General features: G+C 47.7%; 1 protein-coding gene across 9 annotated transcripts in view; it reads left to right on the top strand.

Moving 5' to 3' along the window:
• The first annotated feature begins 2462 nt into the window (after window positions 1-2462).
• Window positions 2463-6000, top strand: part of PSIP1 (PC4 and SRSF1 interacting protein 1) — a 243462-nt gene continuing 239924 nt past the window's right edge. For 2 of the 9 annotated variants that reach the window (XM_077249255.1, XM_077249252.1), the window contains exon 1: window positions 2696-2971. The gene's annotated coding sequence lies outside the window, so the exon portion shown is untranslated. Of the gene's footprint in view, window positions 2972-6000 lie in introns of all 9 variants that reach the window. The other 7 variants (XM_077249249.1, XM_077249254.1, XM_077249248.1 and 4 more) reach the window with 7 other exon arrangements.

Below are 6000 nucleotides of genomic sequence, written 5' to 3'. Positions count from 1 at the left end.
TCTGGTTAATATATGGTGTTGATGACCGCTGTGTTTTTTCGAAAATCACATATGCCATCAAGCCCTGAGGCTAGTAATGGAGAGGTGTTAGTCAGACCCCCCCCCCATGGTTACTAACCCTGTAAATTAAAATCTTTAAGACACACACAGAAAAATCCTTTATTTTAAAATAAAAACCCACCCTCTTTCACCTATTTATTTTCCCAAAAACACTTCTGCAGGTCCGTTGTAATCCACATTGATGTCTCACAACGATCCTCAACTCTGCTGCATCTGGAGGATGTGAGGAGCGGTGACATCAGTAACATTACCGCTCACCACAGCTGCTGGAACATACAGTAATGTGAGAACCAGCGGCAGTAACAAGCGGTGACGTCAGTAAGGTTATCACAGGTCAGAGCTGGCGATTCTCACGGTAACCTCTGTGTGATCCGTAGATGACAGCGTGTGAGCAACCAGCTGTGAACTGCGGTAACCTTACTGATGTCACTACTCATCACAGCCTCTGGATGTAACAGCGTCGGGGATCGATGCGAGATATCAATGTGGATTACAACGGACCTGTGGAGATGTTTTTTGGAGAAATAATAGGTGAAAGATGTTGTCTAGGTTTTCATTTTAAAATTAGAGACTTTACTGTGTGTGTTTAATGATTTTTATTTACAGGGTTAGTAATGGGAGTCTCTGACTGACCTCTCCATTACTAACCCTTGAACTTGATGGCAGAGGTGACTTTTGACAAATCACAGCTGTCATAAAACCTATATATTACCCCAATTGCCACCGCACCAATATGACTGGGTAAAGCACCAGAATTGGCGTATCTGATGTGATGTGCCAATTCTGGGGCAGCTGTGGGCTTCTATTTTTTGGCTGGGACAGCCAATAACACTGGACTGTCCCAGCCTGATAATAGAAGCGCCCAGCTTTATCTGTGCTAGTTTTAAAAAGTAGGGGGACCCTCCATCTTTTTTAATTTAATATGTAAAAAAAAGAAAAAACAGTATCTATTTAACTTTAATTTCTATGCTGCATTTCATGTCATACATGTCACACAGACAGCACACTAGCAGCGCACAGATAGCACACATGGAAGGCATGTGGACATGGACCATGGATCTCACCTGTACTGATTTTTCCAGTACCGGAAACACCAGGACGTGTGGAGGCCTATTATCTTTGCACATATTTAAAGCTTAAAAAATCAGTAATTACTTGATTAATGCATTATATTGCAGTATGTGTCACACGCTCTTCTTGGTTGGGCGCCTCCCATCTTGCGATGCCGCCCTCCTGCTTGATTCGTGTGGATGACACGTTTCCTTGGCATCGCGCTCCTGCACAGGCGTACTTCTCTGTCCTGCTGAGGGCAGATCAAATTCCTGCACTGCGCAGGTCAGAGAGGCCCAACGCATGCGCAGTGCAGGAATTTGATCTGCCCTCAACAGGACAGAGAAGTACGCCTGTGCAGGAGCGCGATGCCAAGGAAACGTGTCATCCACACGAATCAAGCAGGAGGGTGGCATCGCAAGAAGAAGGGAAGCACAGGACCAAGAAGCGCGACACCCATCGAACCGGACCACCCCGCAGGTGAGTATAATAAAAGTTATTTTTCTTCTCTTACAGGGCGAGTTCGGGGCAGATATACAGATACAATGCTGTATATCAGCCCTGAAAGGTGGTGGCCATTACATATATCGGCCAAAACTGGTGACAGGTTCTCTTTAAGGTATTTTTTTGTCCTGAAACAAAATAGCATTTCAGGGAAAAACATATGTGGCTGAAATCATGCAGCCAGTGTCCATTACACGCTGTCCGTGGATCAGGCAGCCTATATAAGCAGAAAGGTGCCCTTTAAGACCCCATAAGTGCTATTTATTTCAAGTGGTGATGTTATGATACCATTATATTGTGCTCAATTTTATCAGCTACATTTTTGCTATTGTTTGTTTTATATTTTCAATAAAAATAATTTTAATACATTGTCTTTAATTGCACTTTTTATTTGGGATGATTTGTGTTACTTCTTTGTGGCGCTGACACAGAGAAAGGGTGCGAAGATGGCATCAAGAAAAGAAAAACTCTGAAAAAAACAGCTTGAGGGCATGTGATGGCTTTTTCAGGGGGGTTATGGTCAGAAACCTAGAAAACGCTGATCTGATCTGTCGGACTCCTGGCTTTTCAATGTGTCCGGTTTCTAAGAACGTGCAGCGATTAGCACATGTGTCGTCCGCTGGGAAGACATTCTCTACTTTACAACAAAAGTTAGTGGAAAGCTCAGTAGGTGCGTGAACATCTCCTGAAAAATTTTGCAATCATTTTTGCAGAAAAAAAGAAAAAAGTTAGCCATGTCCTTATTATTCATAGCAGTGAATAGATCACAAAACCCTCTAAAAAAACAAAACAAACCCTGCATGAAACTTCCCACAGAAATGAGGCCTCCTGTTCTCGTTGCCCATAGCAACCAGACTCCAGCAAGAAGCCACCTAACACCGGCCTGGTAACTGGGGGCATCAGGGTCACGTGCCTCAGTGTCCATCTGCACAGAGGGGCATAGCATTACCAGAGGCTGCAGAAAACAAAGCTGCTTTGTGCAGCACAGGAGCCCCCTATTCTATACACAGCAGTAAGTCAGCCCGCCAGCCTACCATTCATTCCCTGAGAGGGAGGGGAGAGCCGGGCTGCACCACTCTAATAAAAGAGGGGCTCACCAATTGTGCATTCGGGGTGTCCGCTCACAGACTGGCTGACATTACGCCGGGCCACTCGGTGAGGAAGACCGACGCACCGCTGCCTGAACACTGAGGCCTATGGGGGAGCTGCGCCGCCGCTGGCAGTTTTGGCGGGAGCGGAGTGCGTGTGTTCCTCCCCCGTGTAGCTGGTGAGGAGACTGGAGGAGGGGACATAGCTGGCTGCAGGCGGCAGAGGGAGCAGCAGGCTGCGGTGGCTGCGAGCAATAACAACACTAGAGGTAAGCTGTCCTCTGCCATGACACTGAGCACGGCTCCAGCTAGCCGTGCGGTGGAAGCAGCCATGCTGTCCCCATTACCTCATGCTCTCCCTGGTATTACTAGCCGCTGTGTGGAGCTGAGGGAGGACTGGTGGTGGGCTCAGTGCGCCGCCGCTCTGCAGCCTCCGCTCCATGTTGTGTGATCCCAGGGCACAACTACTGGGGCAATTAGAAGCTCGTGGCTGTTATTATGGTGTGGCTGCATGCACCTCTGTGTGGTGGCCCCATGCCAGCTTTGTCTTATCGGGGCTGCATGGCATTTGATGATGCCACCATTCAATGAGAAGGGGGTGTGTCTGCTTTGTGTGCGGTTCGCTGGGGTGCGTGTGTGCGGTTCGCTGGGGTGCGTGTGTGCGGTTCGCTGGGGTGCGTGTGTGCGGTTCGCTGGGGTGCGTGTGTGCGGTTCGCTGGGGTGCGTGTGTGCGGTTCGCTGGGGTGCGTGTGTGCGGTTCGCTGGGGTGCGTGTGTGCGGTTCGCTGGGGTGCGTGTGTGCGGTTCGCTGGGGTGCGTGTGTGCGGTTCGCTGGGGTGCGTGTGTGCGGTTCGCTGGGGTGCGTGTGTGCGGTTCGCTGGGGTGCGTGTGTGCGGTTCGCTGGGGTGCGTGTGTGCGGTTCGCTGGGGTGCGTGTGTGCGGTTCGCTGGGGTGCGTGTGTGCGGTTCGCTGGGGTGCGTGTGTGCGGTTCGCTGGGGTGCGTGTGTGCGGTTCGCTGGGGTGCGTGTGTGCGGTTCGCTGTCGTGCGTGTGTGCGGTTCGCTGTCGTGCGTGTGAGCGGTTCGCTGTCGTGCGTGTGAGCGGTTCGCTGTCGTGCGTGAGCGCGGTTCGCTGTCGTGCGTGAGCGCGGTTCACCGGCGTGAGCGTGGCTTGAGAGCGCGTCATGCGTGAGTGGCTCGCTAGTGTTTGAGAGTGGGGCTCACTGGCGCACGTGTGGGTGTGTGGCTCCTGTGTGTAGCATTGTAGCTATTGCTGTGATTAGTTGTTATGGGAAACAAGGCCATTTAAGACGGACTAGGGCAAGAGAGAAACTTAGTTGCCCATAGCTACCAGTTTCTGCCCATCTCTTATTTGTGATTTGGGATTTCTACAATGGAAGCTGAGCTGTGATTGGTTGTTATGGGCTACAGACAATCCTTTTTAAATTTTCCCCAATGTTTCTCAACTGCCGTCTGCTACCAGTTTCTCCCACTCTTTTCTTACCCACCCTATGTGATATCATGGGCTACAGTGTGATTTCACTCCCGAGTGCGATCCCACAATACATTGGATCATACTCAGACCAATGTTATTTTATGGAGCTGTGACATGTCCGATTTTATTTATTTATTTATTTATTTATTTTTTTAATTTATTTATTTTTACTCTGGCTGTCTGTTTGAGGATAAAAATCACTGCATTCCCGAGTTTGATCCAATATTCAGATCTCACTTGGCCATGCAAGTCTGAGTTTGTAGAAACCAATTGACTGCACTCGGATGACATGGGGAAATTTTGTTCTCCATCTTCTAAGGCCATGTGCACACATAGCGGTTTTTACCGCGGAACCGCAGCGTTTCTGCAGCTGCGGGTCCGCAGCAGTTTCCATAGCGTTTACAGTTACATGTAAACCCTGTGGAAACCGCAATCCGCTGTGCACATGCTGCGGGAAAAACCGCACAGAAACGCAGCGGTTTACATTCCGCAACATGTCACTTCTTTTGTGCAGAATCGCTGCGATTCTGCACACATAGCGGATCAATGCATTCCTAACTTCCCGCATGGGGCTGTGCCCACGATGCGGGAAGTAAGCGGATAATGTGCAGATGGTACCCGGGGTGGAGGAGAGGAGACTCTCCTCCAGGCCCTGGGAACCATATTTGTGTTATAAAAAAGAATTAAAATAAAAAATAATGATATACTCACCTCTCAGTGCTGCACGCGGCCGTCCGGTCTCAGTTGCCGTGCGAGCAGGGCCTGAGATGACGTCGCGGTCACATGACCGTGACGTCACGAAGGTCCTTCTCGGCACAGCATCTTTGGAACCGGACTGCCGCGTGCAGCGCCGAGGAGATCGGGACATCAGAGGGTGAGTATATAACCAATTTTTATTATTTTTAACATTACTATTGATGCTGCATATTGCTGCATATGCAGCATCAATAGTATAGGAGTAAACCCGCAGCGGAAACTGCAAAACAAACCGCGATAAATCTGCAGGGATAACCGCAGCGGTTTTGCCCTGCAGATTTATCAATTCCGCTGCGGAAGAACCCGCAGAGGACGCCGCAAAGTGTGCACATAGCCTAACAGTGAGCTCCAATTCTCAATTAAATTAGATCACACTATGATGATACTCTGATCAAACTCAATTACAGTTTGATCAGAGTGTGATTTCCATAATTGGCCAGATTCCCTCTGATGAGAGAAACTATGGTCATATTTACAGGTACATTAAAAATATTGCATCAAGGCAAAAACAGTTGTATTTTGGATATAGAGCTGTGCTTAACCCCTTCACCACCAAGGGTGGTTTGCACGTTAATGACCGGGCCAATTTTTACAATTCTGACCACTGTCCCTTTATGAGGTTATAACTCTGGAACGCTTCAACGGATCTTGGCGATTCTGACATTGTTTTCTCGTGACATATTGTACTTCATGTTAGTGGTAAAATTTCTTCGATATAACTTGCGTTTATTTGTGAAAAAAACGAATATTTGGCGAAAATTTTGAAAATTTCCCAATTTTCCAACTTTGAATTTTTATGCCCTTAAATCACAGACATATGTCACACAAAATACTTAATAAATAACATTTCCCACATGTCTACTTTACATCAGCACAATTTTGGAAACAAAATTTTTTTTTGTGACTGAGTTATAAGGGTTAAAAGTTGACCAGCAATTTCTCATTTTTACAACACCATTTTTTTTTAGGGACCACATCTCAGTTAAAGTCATTTTGAGGGGTCTATATGATAGAAAATACCCAAGTGTGACACCATTCTAAAAACTGCAC

Source organism: Ranitomeya variabilis, chromosome 1 (assembly GCF_051348905.1).
Source record: "Ranitomeya variabilis isolate aRanVar5 chromosome 1, aRanVar5.hap1, whole genome shotgun sequence".
NCBI lineage: Eukaryota > Metazoa > Chordata > Amphibia > Anura > Dendrobatidae > Ranitomeya > Ranitomeya variabilis.
This window is presented reverse-complemented; position numbering and strand designations above follow the sequence as displayed.